This window comes from Peromyscus californicus, unplaced genomic scaffold (genome assembly GCF_007827085.1).
Source record: "Peromyscus californicus insignis strain IS unplaced genomic scaffold, ASM782708v3 Scaffold_23__1_contigs__length_62951481, whole genome shotgun sequence".
NCBI lineage: Eukaryota > Metazoa > Chordata > Mammalia > Rodentia > Cricetidae > Peromyscus > Peromyscus californicus.
In genome coordinates this window covers 22,702,818-22,725,129 of record NW_026294534.1, presented here as the reverse complement: position 1 = coordinate 22,725,129, position 22,312 = coordinate 22,702,818, and positions in this window count along the sequence as shown.

Genomic DNA, 22,312 nt, shown 5'->3' with positions numbered 1-22,312 from the left:
TTGTATTTCACTTTACCACAGGGGTCTACTCTGGACTTGTCAACTGATTGCTTTGGAGCTAAGTTGGGAAGAAAAAAATACATTCTCTCTGTGTGTTACTATCACGTAAGTAAGGAAGTTTGCTCTGTATGATTAGGCCCATCTACAAAACAGGCCCACGGAGGACATAGATGCACATGCTAGACTTTAGAAAAGGAAAAATACAGCATGTGTAGTTGTTATATGGAAGAGCAGAAGGGAGTAGACAACATCATTGTGCGGCGAGAATACTGAAGACAGTGGGAGCCTCTGCTCCACACAGCAGCTTTCTCTGTTATTTCAGAATTAGTTGCTCCAGGTTGAAATACAGCAGCATAGGAGAAGATGTAAAGAAAGGGCAACTCTAATACCCTGTTGGTGGGAATGTAAACCATTACAACCCATTATGGAAAATAGCATAATGATTACTTGATCTACTAAAGCATATACTAGTAATTTCACTACTGGATAGATGTCCCAAAGAAATAAAATTGACATAGTAACCAGACATTGGAACTCCCATGTTTATTTCAGCATGATTCACAACAGCTAGGATATAGAATCAAACTAAATGACCCCCAACAGGTGAATAGATAAAGTGTGGTGGTATTGTGTTCCCCAAAATATTGTGTACCTTAATAAACTTATCTGGGGTCAGAGAACAGAAAAGCCACAAGATACTTAGGCTAGAAAATGTTAGCACACGCCTTTAATCCTAGCATTCCAGAGACAGAAATCCCTCTGGATCTCTGTGAGTTCAAGGCCGCATTGGAAACAGCCAGGCATGGTGACTCACGTCTTTAATCCCAGAAAGCAGCCTTCAATCCCAGGGAGTGGTGGTAGAAAGCAGAAAGGTATATAAGGAGTGAGGACCAGAAACTAGAGGCATTTGGCTGGTTAAGCATTTGCCTGGTTAAGCATTTGGCTGGTTAAGCATTCAGACTTCTAGCAGCAGTTCAGCTGAGAGCCATTGGGATGAGGACACAGAAGCTTCCAGTCTGAGGAAACAGGCCAGCTGAGGAATTGGCAAGGTGAGATAGCTGTGGCTTGTTCTGTCTCTCTGACCTTCCAGCATTTACCCCAATAACTGGCCTTGGGTTTGATCTTATTAATAAGAACTGTTAAGATTCATGCTACATCTGGTGCCCAACGGGTTTGATTTTATTAATAAGACTCTCTAAGATTCATGCTACATCAAAGAAAATGTGGTGAATGTATACAATAGAACACTATTCAGCCAGAAAAAGAACAGAATCCTGTCATTAGCAACTTGAATAAACTCAAGGATGTTATGCTAAGTAAAATAAACCAGAGACAGAAAGACAAACACTGTCTAATCTCCTTTATATGTGGAGTCTAAAAAGTTTGATCTCATAAAACCTGAGAATGGAATAATGGCAATCATAGCCTAGAGAGATTCAGGAAGGGAGGGAAGGGATATAAGGGAATATTGGTCAATGGTGTGGGAGGCCCACTCCCACTTTTCCCCCAGGGTACTCTTGAGGAGGGAGGAGTGAGAAATATTTAGATAGAAGGATAGAGGGGAAAGAAACAGAAACACAGGATAGGCTCAAGAGGGCCTGGATCAATACCCACCAGCCCCTGCTGTCTCTTCTAAAGGACCTTTTATAGGAATGCCAAGGGGTGGAGCAAAAGACCTCCCCCAGCACAGCCAAGTGCAGACCATTCCAATCACCTGGTAACCATGCACATGGTCAAGCCATCTTCTAATGCAGCCCTGATGGGTAAAGCAAGCTCAGATCTCACTAGGAAACCTCTGTGGACCTCCACACAATGGGTAGAATATTCTAGTGTTTTATGGCACATCAGAATTAAGATACTTAAAAAAAAAGACTTTGAATGTACTCACCATAAAGAAATGATAAAGGCCAAGATAATGGATATTGATTACCCTGAGTTGATCACTACCTAATATACACATGTTCTACAATATACCACTGTGCATTGCAGACATGTACAGATTTATACAAAAAACATTTAAAAGATAATACAAAGTTTAATCTTCTGATTATAAACAGCTTGGATGGCAGAAAGCACGTGGGTTTGATTCTCCACTTTCTGACTTATGGTTTGACTTGGGGTCACAATGCTAATATTCCGGCGCTATTTCATCATTGTCAGATGGGAGCTTGGACTTCATGAAGTCAGAATTTGAGTGCATGGTTCCAGTAGACTAGTGATGCTGGCTCATGAATGCTTGTGACTTTAGTTGCATTATTAGGTAGAATTCATGCTCTGTTCATGCTAGACCCGTGTGACCTAAAGCACCAGTCAGTAGCACTTTATGAGGCAGAACATTTCCTTGGGATTTATGTGAGTGCTCAGAGAATAGGGTAGTGAGTAGATTGAATTATGGCATACTTTTCCAGAAATGCCATTTTTTATTACTTTCAAATGGGCATAGTAAATACGCTAGGCTAACAAAATGTTACCAGGATGTTTTGCCAAATATAGATCTTTGTGTGAATGTATCAGAATGATATGTAATTAACTTTTATTGTCCATACATCAATGTGTGTTTCGAAAGTGCTTAAATACAATTTATTCCCTTAAGTAGCTTTATGAATACATCCATTGCCATGGTGCCCTATGTGATGGTTAGTTTTACATATCAACTTGACTTGCCTTAGTTAGGGTTTCTATAGCTGTGAAGAAGCACCATGACCAGGGCAACACTTACCAAGGAAAACATTTAATTGGGGCTGGCTTACAGTTCAGAGGTTTAGCTCATTGTCATCACAATGGAAAGTATGGCGGCATGCAAGTATGCATGGTGCTGACAAGGTAGCTGAGACTTCTACATCCATATCAACAAGCAGCAGGAAGAGACTGTGAGCCACTAGGCCTAGTGTGAGCTTCTGAGACCTCAAAGCCTGCCCTAGTGACACAATTCCTCCAATGAAGCCACACCACCCCAACAGGGCCACACCTCTCAACAGTGCCAGTCCCTATGAGTTTATGGGGCCAGTTTCATTCCAGTTACCACAAATGGGCTAAGGGATGCCCAGATACCTAGTAAAACATCATTTTTAGGTATGTGTTTGTAAAAGGATTGAGTATTTGAGTCAGATCTGCCTTCAGCAATGTGGGCTGACATCATCTCACCGAGGAGCTCACTAGAACAGAAAAATACCAGGAAGGCACATTTATTGTGTTTGAAAGGGCTGTATAGCTTCAAGTGACTTCAGACATCAACAATCTTGGTTTTTTATCCTCTGTGACCTGGACTAAACTATAACACCCATTTTCTTGGTTCTCCATCCTTTTCATGGTCTTCTTGTGAGTCAATTCCTATGACAAATCTCTTATCTATAGACATTTGTTTGTATTTCTTTGAGAAACTGAAATTTATTGGTGCCAGATAAAATTTAACTCATTTCCTTATGATTAAAGTCAAAGGTAAATGGTATTTATGATTCTTAATGATGAATTGGTAGTGTAAGATTTCCCCAAATGCGCTTGGCTTCTATGTAAGCGTCATGACTGAGCTGAATCTCGAGGTCTCCACAGTAAGCATCAGTTACTAAACTGGATCCTAAGTCCCTCCCTGCAGGCTTTATCTTCACACATAGACCAGTTTTAGTTCCTTATCCTGCTGTAGCTCTAAAGTACAAGCCCATACTGAAAGGTAAAGTGATTCTTGGGAGCTGGATCTCTTGGACGTAGTGGGTCACGGGGCAGCCCTCCTGTCCCTGCCCCTTACCCTTCAGGTTGTAATGCTTTTGGTAACTAGATGGACCTTAGGCCACTCATGTCTTACTCTCCCAGAGATTCCAACTTCAAGCCTTGTTAGTTGTTCTCAGGAAACGCCAGTCTCTACAGAATAAAGAGTTGCAACCGAGGAAATGATGGTACCGACAATCCAGGCTTCCAGGAAAGCTTCCGAAATCTTCATTAAGTCCCGAACTCTTTATTGAACAGAGAAGGGAGCCAGGAACAAAAGAATAACAAACTGATAACATTTAATGAAAGGACCGGGAATGGGAGAGAAAAGGGAAGGAAACCAATGGGCTGTTTCTAAAGTATTGATAACTTTAACGGGGGAAAATGTATTGAAGACTGAAGCGACCATGACTTTTGTTGTTTCTTTTTGATTTCTCTTGATCAAGAACAATAGCTGAGGTTACTCAGTATGGGATAGACACCAGTGCAGGTGGACACCTGTGCTGGAGGTGCTGATGGTTTCACTGTAAACTAAACCAGGCTCTGAGGAATCCTACCGAGGGACAGAGGTAGAATTTTATGGGGCGGGAGTGCTCTGGGGTAGACACTAGGATATGTGGTTCTTGCGTTTTCTCCACCAGAACCATGCATTAGCTTACAGATCCTCCAGCTGCCTCTCTCCCTCTCCGATAGGTCAAGCTCTGCCCCTTGCAGGCTTCCCTCCATCTGTTGGTAGGATGCCTAACAGCTCTTTCCCTCCCACTCTGAGCAAGCCCAGTTACCACCCCCACCTCTATGCCCTGCCAATCCCTAGTCAAAGGACGACCTTGAATTATAGCTGATCTTCATCAGAGCCTTCCTGGTTTCTAGCGCGTAGGCTTGGCCAGCCTAGATCACGCGGGCTGGAGCTTCCCTACCACCCTCTGCAAACCTATAAGAATCAGAAACCCGCTTGCTCGCTGGAACTGAAAGGACTGTCTCTCCTGTCAGGACCCCATTACCCTGTCTATAGTACAGTGCCTCAACTCTCCTAGTACTCAGAAGGCTCTCTCACCCTTCAAGATACTATCATGCTGCCTCTGGTATGACGCTTTCTATTCTAATGCTGCCTACTTCAAAGCCCAGTCATGGCTACTCATGCTTATGATGTTCTCCCTCCTGAATAAACTTATGGGAAGGGTACCATCATGTCAGTTCCTTTCTATAGACCTGCTCATTTCCAACAAGAGGTAGTGTAAGTGGGCGTGGAGTAGGCGATTACCTGCCTTGTCCAGAACTGGACCTTGTGCTTACATTTTATAAAAGCAAAACAAATGTAACGTCTGAGAACTGGATTCTCCCTGCATCATTATCTTAGAAATCAAGTTTAATTTCACAACAAGGCACCATCCTGAACTCTCCCACACTGCTTGAACAGAACCTCATGTGCAGGGGAGTTGATGCGGGGCTGCTACTCAAAGCCCTTCCTAAGCTTTCCTTACCTGCTGAGTCACCTTCCATGCAAACTCTGTGTGTGGGGCTCCTAGGATACGCCCAGTCCTGCCCTGGGCCGGGCAGCAGTCATCTAGTAAAGGGAGAAGCTTGGATTTTAATATAGCAACTGGAGCCAATTTACAGAAGTAATATGATTTTCTAAATCATTGGAATTAGCTAGTCAAGCTTGAGCGTTACAATTACTCAGAGGCTCACAAACCCTAATAACATCTGGTGAACTCCAAGTGGGGCAGAAGGAGAAAGAAAACCGTACACCCATGCACCACAGCAAGCAGATAAACAAAACGCAAGCCCCGAGGCACCAGCATCCATTTTTATTATGACATCCTTAAGGTCACCGTGTCAAGGGATGGAAGGAAATTAAAAGGAAGCTTCTCAGAGGACACCGCTTACAAGGATTCCTTTACTTAGAGCTTGTTAATTTCCACAGTACAGTGGCCCTGGGTTGCGAATTAAAGAAACAGATGAAAAAAATATGCAGCCTTTAACTGTACCAGAGGCCCCTGCATACCCCGTGCCTTTTGATGAGAAACATTAAACATTTTTAATTTAGCACATCAATTTGAAAATCTAATTTTTTTTTAATGCTTTGTAGCAGCCGACGCGTTCACGGCACTGTCACGACCATAGAAGAATTATGAGAGACTTGAACCGCGAAAAGCAAATTAGAAAAATCTCATTTCAGTTACTCTAAAAAGAGGGGAAATTAGATTTTGATTAAAATCACTCACACATACAATTTTAGGTAAACTAATTTAGCAAGACTGACTATATAATTTTTTTTCCCTGGCAGTATGTCCTTTTAATATGGGCTGTGAGGTATTTGTACCCATAACCTTTCTTACAACCAATGGATGAAAAAAAGAAAGCCTAATAAAGTGGCCTCTTGACCACGAAGTGAGAGGCCTGGCAGGGAGAGATTAAAGTGGTATATTTGTCAATAGAACGGGCAGAAGCTGGGAATGAATTAAAACTCCTTATAAGTCGCTTCCACTTGGTACTCAGCTCTGCCTTTTGACTATTTTAAGGTTTCCACTTGGAGATTTTTCCTTTAAGGAGTGATGTGTCAGCTAATGCAGGAGATCAATGGCATCATTAGCGATGCTTAAAGCACAGTCCATGGCCAGAGGCTCCAGTCTGGGCTAGGCAAACGCTGCTGCCTGCAAGGTGAGATGTGAGCAGAGTGCCCACAGCGATGAAAGGCACTCATGCCCTCCACAGAGGTGTCGTTACTAAAGCTGAAGTGACACTCGTGGATGTGTTTTACAAGTGGTGAAGTGAGGCTCAAGACTGGAGTTGTCCGTCTTCTGGCATCTGAGTCAAGGAGCGTCCTGTAGTGTCTGGACTTGTCTCTCTAGAATCCTAGCAGAGAATCTAGGTTTTAGGGATACATATCATACCAGCCTCATTTTGGAAATTGCATTGCTAATGGTTAGAAACATTTAAATTAAGGCTGAGGGTGGATAACTAGTTTTCTGTAGGACAGGAATGGATGACAGACAGAGGGCAGTATCCAAAGTGGACATTCTTTCCAAATGAATACAAGTCACGAAGACTGAAGTATCTTTGAACTTGCCAAGTGAAGTGTTATGATGTGCATATGGCATGACAGGTATGAGGACCTTTGAAAGAGCCAACACATGATGTATGGGCAGGAAATCACTTAAAAATAAACAAGAAGCTATAAAAAGACAGCACAGTAGGATGTAAGAGTCTGAATGACATGGAGGACTTGCTCTCATTGTTTTCCCAAACCCTAGGTTCAGAAGGATGAAGTAAACATGGAAGAACCAGGAAGGCATCAAATACCTTCTCAAAGAAGGTAAGGGAGGGAAGGTATGTGAGAAAGGAAATTAGGCTGCAGAAGTAGAGAACAGAAAGGAGAGGAGAAAGGTATGGGAGGCAGAAAGAAAGGGGGCAGAAAACCAGAAAAGATAATACATGAGGAGAAAATGGGAGAGACAGATAGGAAGAAGGTGTCAGGTGCAGGGGACAGGAAGAAGGTGTCAGGGACAGGGGACAAGTAGTAGAAAGAAGATCGGGGTGAGGACAGGAAGAAGGTGGCAGGGACAGACGTGACTTCCTTAATGAGCCCATTCTATCTTTGGTACACGTGGAACAGCCATGGCTCAGGTGTCACTGTTAGTCTCAGAAATGTCACCAACCTTCCTATGAACATCTGCAGGAGGACAGAACTAGTGAGATTTCTCACCAGGCATCCCCTCTGGCACAGATGCCATTTGGCCAACCTGTTTCTTGTCTTTTGTTCCCAAGCACTATTTACACCCAGATTTTTACCTCCTGTTTCTCTGTGTTAGTAACGTTTAATATCTTTACATAAAAATTACAAAGAAGAACACTGGCTTCCCTTTAAATCAGTGACAACCATGTCCCAGATTAAGAGCTGGCATTTTCTTGCAATTTTGTCCCCTCTTCGAGGAAGTGCTGACAGGCGTATCTGTCAGAATACCTTTCTTGCTGACATTGTCTTAATTTTCATATTCTAAATGCCTTCGCAGGACATGAAGTTTTTCTTAAAATCTCATATTAGAGGGTAATGTTTATAAATGTACTATTTATGTTGACATGCCTTCAATTCAGTCTGATACCTTCAATGGAAAGATGTTTAGAAAAAGACTCCAGTTGAATTCCCAATTCAGTTGGCAGACTAAGTGTCCCCTGTGGATGTTTGGAAAGCATGCTGAGTGTCAGCAGCGGGATGCTTCCAGCATGTTGAGAGAAGCCAAGTGACTGTACAGAAAGCATCCATTTGTTAACAACTGTTAGTTTTAGAGATAAAGATGTTTAAAACCTACACCTGTGTTGTCAGAGTTTCATCACTGTGAGAAAATACCCGAGACAGTCAACTCACATGAAGGAAAGGTTTAGTTTTGCTCCAGTCTGAGAAGATTCTGTGCATGGTTGCTGACTCATTTTTTGGCCTGCTGGTGACACACGCACCGTGGCAGGGGTGTGTGATAGATGACATCTACTTAACTTGTGGAGCCTGGAAACCAACTGGAGAGAAAGGAGTGTGGTCTCAACATCTCCTTCATACACCTCCAGTGCCAGAGATGCCTTTTTCCCAAATCCCACTTCCTAAGGGTTTGACCATCTTCCAGAAGTGTTATGAGCTGGTGACCAAGCCTTTAACATATGACCTTTGGGGGATGTTTAACATTTAAACTGTTGTAACATCGAACTCTGATAGTTCATCATATGTGCATATGCGCTTGCACGCACACACACACACACACACACACACACACACACACACACACACGCACACACACACACACTTTTTTCTGTTTAGTAGTTAACTTTGAGAAACTTTGGGGGCCATTCTAAATCGCTCTTTAGTACATTATGACTTGTCTTTTAAAGGAATGTCAGCCAGGCTCCTGGTTTACATTTCCACGCAGGATGTCTTGTTTGCAGACATTTAAATTCATGATGTGAGAAATCATTGCAAACCCTTCTGGGGCAGAGTCCACAGCAGACTCTTCTAGTCCTCTTTGTCTCAGCAGTCTTTGCAACAGGTGGTGTGTCCTCCTTGCAGAACCCCCTGCCTACTGTCTGTCCTGTCTTCTGGGACAGGTTCCTCATCAGTGTTGTCTGTTGACTGATGTTCTTTTCTTCCTTTTTGTTTTCCACTTTGCTTCTGAATGTTGACATTCGTCACTTTTGCCACCTCTACTCGTGAAGTTGAATGAATTACAAACCCAGGAGTTTAAAAATATTTGTATACATACTAACACTTTCAAGTTCCATCTCTCTCATGGGTCTTTGCCTGTGTTAGGTCACATAACCCATCATGCTGGGGCCATAAATATTCTAAATGTAAGGAGCACAAAATGGTTGTAGGAAATTTTCTTCTCAAAATTTCTCTTCCCACCTTCTCCACCTTATGTGTGACACATGTAGCTCGTGACCGTGCCAGAAAAACAAGATTCATCCTTGAATTCTCCATTAGCCTTTATTTGAGGTACTTCTCACACATACCTAGAAATCCACATGGCCATCCTGCTGGCTCCCTCTCTGGCACACCAAAATGCAGACATGCCTTCCTTTGAGCTAGCAACACTGGCAACGATATCACCTCCACATCCATCCATGCTGCGGGTCCATGCTGTGCTTCCCACCTTCCACTTACAACTTCTTCTTTCCGGAGACACCAGCAGCAAGCTCTTTTGAAAGATGAAGACCAGATCGCACATTATCCTTGACTGAAAAACCTTCAAAGGTTTTGCGTTCAATAGGCCCGCAGTCTCCTCCGATCTCAGAATGGTTGATCTCTCCTGCTCGATACAAGTGTTCTGTCTGGCTAGGGTACTTCTCTCCTGTCTTCCTGATGGTTTCCTGGTTACTTCACCATCTCTTTACTCTGCTCATTTCCATGATATTCTAGGCAAGTTGCTGTGTATAGAGTGCTTCTCTATTACTTGCTGCATATTTATTCATTGCCCGGATCTCCTAAAATGTAAGTTTTGAGATGGTAGGAATCTTATTTGTCTTATAGTTGTATTCTTACATCCTTAAAGCCCAGAAAAAAAAAATAATCCTGTCATCTGGTGTGTGGTTACTAGTTACTGGAGCAGTTACTGCCATGTATATCCTGTATCATTTCAGAAGACCAAATGTATTTATTTCTCTTTCAGTGCTGGGTATTGGGGATTGAACCCAGGGCCTGGAACATGATAGTGTTCCTCCACCCTGCTATAACCCAGTACCCCCCCCCCCCCCACAATTTTATTTCATTGGAGACGTTGTCTCACTACATTGCCCAGGGTGGCCTTGAACATGTGTTTTTGCCTTGGTCTCTTGAGCAGCTAAGATTCCAGGCCTGTGCCACCGGGCCTGGCTTCCATGTTCTTAAATGCAGACGTCTGAAAGGAGGTCTGCTGAATATTGTGTAATGAAAAAGTAGAATAGCAACAGCCCAGACCGAGTGGAAAGAGCAGGAAGAAGTGCTCCTGGCAGGCCAGTGAGACGAGGACTCCTGTGCTGCTAGCTGATAAGGCTGAAGCGCATGGGGGAATGGACCAGCCACATCTGCACTGGGCAGTTAGAGGTGGTAAGTTTAATACATTGGTGTGATCCACTTAATCAGGCCAACTGATGAACTGTTCTTACAATTAATCTCTTCCTTGTCTGGCTCCAAATTGCTTTTTCCCTTTTTCCCCTCAAATAATCATTAAATTGGGATTTAATCACTTAGATTCATTTTCTCTATTTTTAAAACTCCTGACAAATGAATTATGCAGTATGTATTTATTTTCTGATATGACTTTCATTCAACAGCATATTGGATGAGCAATATCTATATGGTCCTGCTTGGCAAGAGTTTATATATATTGAGTGCTATATAATATTCCATCCAATAAACATAATTTGGCTATTAAGTCTTTTTTTCGAGACAGGGTTTTCTCTATGTAGTTTTGGTGCCTGTCCTGGATCTTGCTCTATAGACCAGGCTGGCCTTGAACTCACAGAGTTCTCTGCCTCTGCCTCCCTAGTGCTGGGATTAAAGGCGTGCGCCACCACCGCCCAGCCTTGGCTATCATGTCTTAATGAATGTCCAGGCTGATTTGAGTTCATAACCACCTGTTCTGATTCGCTTTCTATTGCTGTGGTAAACAATACACAAAACGATTTATGTACTGAAGGGATTTTCTGGCTTATAGGTTACAGCCCTTCATAAGGAAAACCAAGGAACTCAAAGTAGAAACCTGGAGGCAGGAACTGAAGCATCTGGGTCATGGAGGGATGCATCTCACTGGCTTGCTCTCCATGGCTTGCTCAGCCTGCTTTCTTACACAACCCAGGACTGCTTGCTTTAGAATGGCACCACCTACAGTGAGCTGAGTCCTTTCAAGTCAATCGCCAATCAAGGAAATACCCCATAGACATGTCCACAGACTAAACTGATGAAGGCAAATTATCACTTGAGGAACTGATGCATTTCCCAGGTTACTGTAGTCTGTGTCAAGTTGATAAAAGCTAATCTGGGTAGCATCAAAAATAATTTATTGGCAACTGTTATCATTATGCAATTTATGCACACATTTCTTTTCAAGAAACACCTAGCAGTGGAGATACTAGACCACAGAGTACATTTATATAGTATTAGCTTAGCCCTTTAAAACATTTCTGAAGTGGTGGTATTTGTGTCTCTTTACATTTCCACAAGCCTTGCTAGAGAGTTTCTGTGTTACATTCTTGTTAGCATTTGATACTGTGTTTTGAAATTGTAGCCATTTGGGTGAGAGTCTAATGTTATCTCATTGCAGTTTTAATTAAATAACTTCAGTGACAAATGAGATTAAATATCAAGTCATGTGCTTATCTCTGTATCTGCTTTTGCAAACTTCTGTCTATTTTTTTTGTCCTACTTAAAAATGGATTGGCTATTGTTTTCCAATTGATTTGCAGCTGCTCTTTTTCTCTCCCAAATCGAGACCTGTTCACTAGTTTGTGCTGCCAATATCCTCTTACATTGTTTTCAAATAGTGTATTTTGATAAATAGAAGTGCTCAATTTTTAAAAATTGACTTATTCATTTGAAAGATGTTTAAAAACAAAATCAGTCTAAGGGATTAAATGTCAAAGTAATGGTTATTGAAGAGAAAAGAAAAAAGTTAATCTGGGGCCAGACAAGGAAGGGATTGGAATTCTAAGCATTTCGTACCTTGGTCTAACTAAGTGGATCACACAAATGCATTCTGTTTATTGCAAATCAATGAAAAAAGAACACTAATCTTTAGATATGTATGTTTCAGAGTCAGGGAAATGAGTAAGAGGCCACAGTTTTTTTTTTTTTTTTTTTTTTTTTTTTTTTTTTTTTTAGGGAAGGGAGAAAGAACATGGCCATATAAAGGTGGAAAGGGGAATAATGGACCAGAAAGGGTTAAATGGGGTAGGGGATGGTTAGGCATGGTAGAGGAAGGAATGGAGGAAAAATAGCAAACACTAGAGACTTTGTGAAAAAGCCATATAGAAACCTACTTCTCTAGAAGCTCCCTAAAATATAAACATATAGAGTGTAAATAGTTACCCTGCAGCAGCATGACAATACCCCTACTCTACTATATAGGCTAACACATTTAAAAAGCCCAGTGTAATGAATGGGTTACTTCTTTTGAGCTGTTGGCCAGTGGTGTCCTCTATAGGACCTCCCAAACATTATAGGTAATCGCAGTTGCTCTTGGTTATGCTCCAGAACTTCATGGCAAGACCCCATTGCTGACGACACCACATATTTGAGTCATAAAACATGGAGAAATCATGATAGCACTAACCTGGAAGCTTCCTCCTTACTTGCTAGTTGTCTTAGTGCTGGAAGATGCTATACCCATTACTGAAGGAGAAAAGTAATGCTTGATTTTATACAGCTGTGACCCATGCAAGGGAAAATAATGACCAGAGAGACAGGATATGCTCACTGGCATAATAGTGGCAATGGGAGTAACCAGTCACTTCCTGAATGGATTTAGAGCCCACTCTGCAGGATGGAACTTATACTTGGCACTGTTGTCAGGGCCAAGAACTTGTGGCTAGACAGGATGGAAATCTTAGGTGCAAAATTAGTAAAATTACTCTACTAAAGGGAGAAAGTAATAAACCAACTCCTAATGACTTCTCCTTACACCAATAGATCAATGCATCTCTCAAACCTCTTCAGAGCGGCTTCATCTTATAGAAGATGGTAATTAGCACAGAGACCCACAGCTGGTCATAGTATAGAGAAAAAAGGACTGGAGAGTGCTCAGCCATAAATGAGACATCCATATCACACGTCTTCCTTTCGAAAGCTCAGGGATCATTGTAGAAAGAGTAGAAAGATTGTAAGAGCCAGAAGTAGAGGATGAGTGCAACAAAATGGTGTTTTCTGAACACAATATGACAGTTGCATGTATGAACTCAGAGTGATTATGACAGCATGCATAAGACCTGTGTGGGTTCAAGTCGCAGAAAATCCCAGCATGGGAGGAGGTGTTTTCTGAACACAATATGACAGTTGCATGTATGAACTCAGAGTGATTATGACAGCATGCATAAGACCTGTGTGGGTTCAAGCCGGAGAAAATCCCAGCATGGGAGGAGGAAGTGGGCACAAAATCCTATTCCTAGAAGAGTAGGTATTGGTAACTGATAGCTATTGTTAGAGGGTGATTTAGTCTTCTTCACAGATAGCCTAGATAGTTCTAACATGCTATAATGGAAGGCTGTCCTGCCAAGTGTATATGAGCAGCACTAATTGAACTTGGACTTAAAAAAGGAGGAACTGGTTGCTTGGGTAGCAAAGGGGACATAGATTTAGGAGATGGAGGAGGTGGGTGAATGTTACCAAAATAGTGTATTAAATTCTTTTTTTTTTTTTTTTGAGACAAGGTTTTTCTGTGTATCCATGGCTATCCCAGAACTCACTCTGTAGACCATGCTGGCCTCAAACTTGGAGATTCACCTGCCTCTGCCTTCCAAGTGTGCTGGGATTAAAGGCATGAGTTGTCACTGCCTGGCTGAAATTCTTAAAGAATTAATAAATTTAAATTTATTTATTTCACAATTTCATATAACACACACACACACACACACACACACACACACACACAAACACACACACATACACATACAATGCACTTCGGTCATATCCCCCCATTATGGTCTCTTATCCCTTCTCCCTTTTCCTTAACCCCTTCTTCCTCACAACAAGTGTCCTTCCTCCTTCTATGTCTTTGTGTGATTTCTTGAATTTAATTAAGGTTGTTTGCATTAGCATGGGTGGGGTTTTCTTACTTAGGCAGAAACAACTTACCAGTGGATATACCACCACAGACTATGATTCTCCTTCTCTCCAGCAACCATTAACTGTCCATCAGTCCTTAAGGAGGGATGGGGGTCTCATAAGCTCCTTCCTCCAAACATGACGAAGTATTGGTGTGCCCTGTCTTGTGCAGGTAGCTGCTGCATGTGAGTTCTTGGGTGCAACATCCACACCATGTCCAGAAGACAGCAGTGCATGACACTTAGAAGTTTTCAATTTTAATGGAGTCCAGCTTTCTGTTTTCCTTTATGCATGTAATTCTCTGTTCTTTCTTATCATGGCTTATGTGAATCCTCTCTTAGGCGATCACTGTATTGTTGGACTCACAATGCAGTTACAACCCACTAGGAATGCTTCTGTGCATTTTGTGTGACGTGTAGAAGTCAATTTCTTGTTGTTCATATGGATATTCCATTGACTCAGCATATTGATTCAAGAGATACTCTTTTCCTCCATTCATCAGTGCTGGTTTTTTGAATGAGCTATGGATCTTTATGTGTGTCTGAACTCTCTCCTGTCCCATTCATCTAAGTCTCACTCTTATACTAACAATACACTACTTCAAAAGCTCTCCAGTTGATTTTTTTTTTAAATTTCCTTGGCTGTTTGTAATCCTTTATATATCTATTTAATTTTAAATCAGCATGGTAAGTAAAACACACACACACACAATCACATTCACACACACACACACACACACACACACACACACACACTCATATGGTGGGAGGGAACTTCTTGGTAAGACTTGGAGATTGCTTTCAATAAACCATTTGAAAATTGTCATCTTTATAGTATCTCTACTATATTTTATTTTATAAACAGTTTACCTGGGTATTTTTTAATTTATCTAATGTGTTCTGGTTCACAGTGTAGACAATGTATGAATGTTTCATTAAATGTATTCCTTGGCATTTAGTATTTTGGATGAAATTATAAATGCTTAATGCTATTGGTTCAAAATTTGTTTTCTATCAGGGCAAACACATGGTTTGGGATAATGGCTGGCATATGACTGAAAAGATTGTTCAACTACTTAAGAATTCTAGTTGTGGTATATTTGGGGATGTTTCTATGGTATAATCATGTGTCTACCATTAATCAATATATTTTTAACACCTTTGCACTTTAAATTTATTCTTGTCTTGTTATCTTGGCTAAAACATACCAATGAAGGTAAAGGACTTTGACAGACATCTGTGTCTTAGTCGATATCTAAATGTGAAAGTTTTTAGCACTTGTGACCAAGTTTAAATTTTCTATGGGTTTTTGCAGATGTCCTTCATTAGGCTAAGGAGAAAGTTATTTCCCCTTTCTAGTTTGCTAAGAGCTTTTAAATATCATAAATTTATATAAAATTTTATTAAATGTACTTCCAAGCAATAGGGAGTTTTAAAAATTATTGTGCTAATGTATTAATTATATTAATTTAATTCCATAACTTAAATAATATGTTACATTTGTGAGATTGATCCCACTTGGCACTAATGAATTCTTATTTTATACATTGCATATTGACTTGATACTATTTTGTTACATTTTGCTTATAATTTTTCTCTTGGAACTCATGTTATTCTGGTCATACACAATTAACAATCTTGTGTTTATGAAATTTTTTGAATGAATTTCTATAAACTTGACTTGGAGGCCTTAAAATGCATTGTTTCATAATTTCATACATACATACATACATACACATATACAGTACACTTTGGTCATATCCTTCCATTTTTAATCCTCTCTTATTTCCCTTGGTCTTCCAACTGAGTCCTTTATTCTACCACAAATACTTTACCTCGGTGTCAATAGTTTTCTTGAGTGTGACCCACTAGACTTAATTAGGTTTGCTTGCATGAGCATGTGTGGGAAAAGATTATTTTCCTAAGTGATTTACCAATGGTTATCCCACTGAGAAATAGAACCCCCTCCCCCAGTAACCCTCTACCACTAGTGCTCCTTAGGGATGCCCAGGGCTTCATGAGGCCTTCTTCATCTGTAATAGATTATTGTCTCAGGCATGACTGTCTCAGGCAGGGCTTGTGCAGGTAACCATTGCTGCACTGAATTCATGCAAACAGCCATGGCATGTCCAGAAGGCAGCTCTTCAGTGCAATCCTCCAAGTCTCCAGGTCCTCTATTCTTTCCACTACCTATTCTCCAAGCCTTGGTAAGGTGATGCATATGTGCTGATTAGAGCTGAGTAGTTACTTCAGTACCCACTTATTATCAACACTAGACTAGTCAGGACTCCCCGCAATCACCTCCATTCACCACAAAAAGCTTCCTCCCTTTTCTTCTTGGATAAAGGAGAGTGGTGTTTTGAAATTGTGGAGTCAACTTCTGGCTCATAAAAGGCACAATCATGTTCCATATTGGCTGTCAACTTTAATGAGTGACATTTGTCTGGGACTGTGTCCATTTAAATCCAATTGGCCTAAAGCTGTTTTGTACCATTTTGTGTCTATGGAATTCAAAGAACTGACTCCTCCCAACAATTCCTGTTGCCTCCTCCTCTCTTATTTTTCTTGATCTTTGTAGGAAGGTGGGTTCTTTTCAAGAGAATGATCTTTGATTGTGCTGATCCACTTTGCAGGGTTACTCAACACTCTATTACAGACTGGAAGTCTGTGAAATGTTTGTTGTTGATCTGCAAAGTGGTAGCTATTGGAAAGTGAGGATGCTTATGGAAACATTACGGTATGTGAAACTTTTTTATGTAATTTGATGTTGCTATGGCATCCAAGCACATGATTATTCCTAAAGTGCTCCTATTTTATACAATTATTTACAAGAAAATTTCAAAACACTTTGAAATTTTGGAATACTCACATGTGCCTTGTATATACCTATATATAAATACACATTCATATTGACTGCACATGTATATCTTTGGTTTTGAAAATAAAAGTTTAATGAAATGTAAGGTTGATACCAACTAAAGGCCAATAATCTGTTTTAGATAGCCAGAATGATCCACAGAATGATAAAAATAGATTAGAGTTCCTTGAAGAAAACATTAGAGGAGATAGAGATGATCTTGGATTTGCAAATAGCTTTTAAGATATTACAAAAGCATTACTTAGTCTCTTAACAAAAACCAGTAAGTTGGCTTACTAGAACTAAAAACTTCTACTCTACAAAAGATACAGGCGAGAGGATGAGACGAACCACACATTTATTTATTTATTTATTTACTTATTTATTTTACTTTGTGTGTGTCTGTGGGGCATGGCTCCACATGCCAAGGTGAGTGTGTAGAGGGTCAGAAGACAAAGCTGGTTCTCCCCTTCCACCATGCTTGTTTCAGGCATTAAGTTCTGGTTATTAGGATTGATGGCAGATACCTTTACCCATACAGCCATTGTGCCAGCATGCTTTTTAAACACAGTAATCGCTCTAAAACAAGTATCATTCCAAATATTTGTTGATTTTTCTCTTTTAATAGTTTTAACTTTAATTCAATTTTGAGGAGAATGTCATATATGAATACTGTGTTTACAACATTTTGACGACTCCTCTCTCTCTTCCCTCCAGCTCTCCCTGTGTTAACTCACTTCCCCTTAAACCCTTGACCTTATATTCTTTAATGATGTGCCAAGCCCATTTAGTGTTGCTTATATGTGTGTGTGTGTGTGTGTGTGTGTGTGTGTGTGTGTGTGTGTGTGTGTGTGTGTGTGTGTTTAGGGCTGACCACTTGGTACTGCATAACCCAATTAGGAGGCTTGAACCTGGGGAAGACTGACTCTCCTGACTCTCCCTCTCTTAGTAGTAGGTGAGTAACTGCATGATGGTACATGCACTGCTCTAACAATGGATTACTAAGCCCTCCAAACACATAGAAGAAGCTTCAATGTGTGTTCCTAAGTGAAAGATGCTAATCAGAAAGGGCTACAACTTAAGAAGTGAACAATATTATCCCAGGTTGTAAAAGGTAAAACTGTGGAGACATACAAAGATCACAGCTTTCCAGGTAGAAAGACTGAATAATTAGAGCGCAGGATAGTGGGACAGCTCTGTAAAATACTGTCACAGTGGAAATGTGTCATATATTATTCAAATCCATAGAATGTGCAACCCTAAGAGTGTACTCTAATGTCAACAATATAGTGAGCTGAAACCTTTTCAGTTTAGATTTATAACTGGTAATAAATTGGGTGTTGGATGTTGGATGGGTGTTTGTGGGTATGGGGAAGGAATGTAAAGGACATTTCTGTATCTTCCGTTCAGCTGTGTTGTGAATCTACAAGGTCCTTAAAGTAAGTTCTACTTTGAAAGCCTTAAATTCATGAATTCATGAGAATAAATCTGAGATTAGCTATGTAGCTAAGATAAACAGGAAATTTGAAAATACACCTTTTTTCTTTACCTTCTATGTCCTTAGAGAGGAAGAGTGTACTCTGTATCAGAGCCTTCACTGAGTCTCAGCTCTGTTATTTGCAAACACTATGACCTGTGGATTAGAAGAACTACGACCTATGACTTAAACTTTCCATTTCTTGGAAACCCCGTTTGTAATCTATACCCTGTATATCTCCATAGCAATTTCATGTGAGATCAAATGACCTAATATGCCCAATTAAGATGGAGCAGGGTACATAATGAGTTCTCAGTAAATGGTTGCCAGTAGTGATTGTAGTTGTAGTGACCTTTACAGTGGTCATTGGTGCCAATGCCCTTGATTCTGGTTATGAATAGGTGTGGAATGTTCTGTTTGTGGAGAACACACTATGTTGATAAAGCAGTTTGCAGGCAAAAGGCTTTAAACATAATAATTTTCATTTTTGGTATTAATGACACATTGTGAATTAGATGGAGAAACAGAGAGGTATTATGATTATTACTTCCCGTGACAAAGACGAGAAAATGGAGTTTTCTTAGCCCAGTAGCTTCCTAAGATCATATAGCCAGTATGTCTCGACTCTAGATGGGACATAAAAAGAACGCTCTAAATGAAAGATCTTCCAATAAAAAGAGATACAATTCAAGGAGAAAGTAGAACCAAGCAAACATAATCCATGAATGGGAAGTGCAGGACAACTCTAAAGACAACCATAAAGTTTTTGTCAGAATGGAAAGCTGTGATGCCAGGAAATAGATAGATGCTTCTAAAATGGAGCTAAAAAAGTGGAAAAGATACCCGGGAAAAATCACATAAACTAAATGGAAAGGAATCCAGTGGTAAGAGCTCAGAGAGAAAAACAGACACATAGAGGTGAAATAAATGCAATCACAATAATTTTAATGAGAAAATGCCCTAATGAATCTTTCTAAAAATCTATTATTGTAAAAACTCAAATTTTAAAATAGTTTATCTTTAATTCTGTGTATATGTATGTGTCTGTGTGCTTGTGTGTGCGCACCTGAGTACAGGAGATAGCTAAGGGGAAAAGAGGGGGATCCCCCAGAGATGGATGCCTGATGTAGATGCTGAGACCAAATTCCAGTTCTTCTCTTTTTTTTTTTTTTTTTTTTTTTTTTGGTTTTTCGAGACAGGGTTTCTCTGCGTAGTTTTGCGCCTTTCCTGGAACTCGCTCTGTAGACCAGGCTGGCCTCTAACTCACAGAGATCCTCCTGGCTCTGCCTCCCGAGTGCTGGGACTAAAGGCGTGCGCCACCACCGCCCGGCCAAATTCCAGTTCTTTACAACAATAATACATACTCTTAACTGCTGAGCCATTTTTCCAGTCCTAATACTCACAGTTTTAATTAAAGAAGATGATATGAAGTAATCACTCCTGAGATGGAATCTAACTAATTTAGCAAATATCAAGTGGAAGAGAAATCCTATGGAGAAGGGGCTGTGTGAGGCTGAATTCAGTTTATCCCACTGTACCATTTGATTTTAAAATAAAGTGGACAGATGTTTATAGCTTTTTACAGGAGTAAAGAGTAACACATCTCTTGTCTCAAACAATTTTGTCTCTCATATAAAAAGAAAGACATCTGTTGTAGTTTGTTTTCTGTGGCTGTGATAAAACATTCTGAGCAAAAGCAACTAAGGGAAGGAAAAATTTATTTGGCTGACACTGAGGTCAAGTCTATCACTGAGGGAAGTCAAGGTAAGAACACAGGACTTGGGTTCAGAAACCATGGAGAAATGTTTCTTGCAGGCTTGGTTACAGTCTCATCCACAGTTCACCTGTCTTATACAGCCCAGACCCACATGCCTAGGGATGGCGCTTCTCATGGTGAGCTGTACCCTCTTGTATCAATTAGTAATAAAGACAATCCCCCATAGACATGCCCACAGTCCAGTCTGATTGAAGCAATTTCTCAATCATGTCTTTCTTTTCAGATGTCTTTAAGCTGTGTTAAGTTTACAGTTAAAGCTAACTTAGGGTAGCATCCTGGTGTGTGTGTGTGTGTGTGTGTGTGTGTGTGTGTGTGTGTGTGTGTGTGTGTGGTGCCTGCACATATGCACACACATTTTCATGTGCTTGGGCATATATGTATGTGTGGGTGTGCATGGAAATGTGCATGCAGGTGTGTAGAGGCCAGGTATTGGCATTGGGTGTAATCCTTGATGGTTCTACACCTTTTGTAACAAGACAGCGTTTTTCACTGAACCCAGAGGTCAACCAGTTTTGCTCATATAGCTAGGTAACTTGCTCCAGATATCCCTTGCCTCTGTCTCTTGAGGCTGGGATTACAGGCAGGCCACCACATCTACCTGGCTTTCATGTGGATGTTAGGGACCCTAACTCTAGTCCTTAGACTTGTGCAGTAAGCATTTTACTCACTGAACTGTCTCCCCAACACAAGCCAGGCATTCTTAAACTCCCAAGTTTCAGAGGGGTGAAGTAATTATACATTCTTCTAAAGCAATCTCTTGATGATGAAATCTATCCACCAGCTAAATGAAATGAAGTAAAGATGTCAGGGATGGGAAGCAGCAGTATAAAAGTTTTGGAGTAGGTAATGAATCTGTTTAAATATGTAAGTAAGTAAAGAAAACTATGGGGGTTTTAGTTGCAGGGAAAAATATAACTGATATAAACCTGAAAGTATAAAATGATAAGCATAAAACTGGCCACTCTGCAGAGAGATGTCAAGGATGGGACAGAAACTTAGGAAGAATAATAACTTCCTTATGATTCTTAGGTTGGAAGTTGAAAGACACCACCCAAAGCTAAAGTCTATAAACAGAGGTAGGAGCATATAATTTAAGGTTAATTAAAAAAACTCAGGACTGATAATTACTCACTTAAGTTATCAGAATGCAAAATAAAATTAACACCAAGAAAATATAAACCTCAAAAAATATAGCAAACATGATAGTATATAAAAACAGAAACAGTATTAAATAAGATAAAACACTATGATCCATTTTTAAATTTATTTTTGAATACATGTTAATTAAAATATAATTACTGCCAGGTGGCGGTGGTGCACACCTTTAATCCCAGCACTCGGGAGCAGAGCCAGGTGGATCTCTGTGTTTGAGGCCAGCCTGGTCTACAGAGCGAGATCCAGGACAAGCACCAAAACTACACAGAGAAACCCTATCTTGAAAAAAAAAAAACAACCCCCCAAAACAAGCAAATAAACACAAAATATAATTACATCACTTCCCCTTTCTCTTTCTTCTCTTCGCCCCCCATGTCTCTTTTCCTCAACTCTTCTATTTACCCACCCTTATTCACAAATTGATAGTCTCTTTGATTATTATTGTGTATCTCTCTCTTACACACACATATGCATAGATATATAAATACAATCTGCTGAGTCCATTTGTGTGTGTGTGTGTGTGTGTGTATGGTTTCAGGGATGACTACTTTGTATTGGACGATCAGTCAGGGGTCTTTTCCCCTGGCAGAGGCTCATTCTCCCTCCCTCAGCAGTCACTAGTTCTTTGTTAAGGGGTGGGATCCCAAATCGTTTCCCTGCTTCTGCATTGGCATGTCTATTGATGCTGTTGTTATTCAGGTCTTGTTTATGCAGCAATTTCTAAGAAAGGCAGTTTTCCTGGCACTCTTTCCTTCCTTTCTTCCTTGATTTTCCCTGAACCAGAGATGCAGGAGCTGTGTTGAAGATGTGTCCACTGGGGCTGGGCCCTGCAGTCCATTGATCTCTGCATTGTGCCCAGTTGTGTTTTTCATTCCCTATAAAGAGATGCTTCTTTGATAAGGGGTGATAGCTACACATATCTGTGGATCTAAGGGTTAAGATTGAGAATGTTGTAAGAACTTAATGCTGGCCTAGCAAAATGGTGGTAGTAGATAGATCCTCTTCTAAGATCCATGACCTCACTATTTAGTAACAGCTAGGTTTGTAGTATCAGGCATGATTTCCC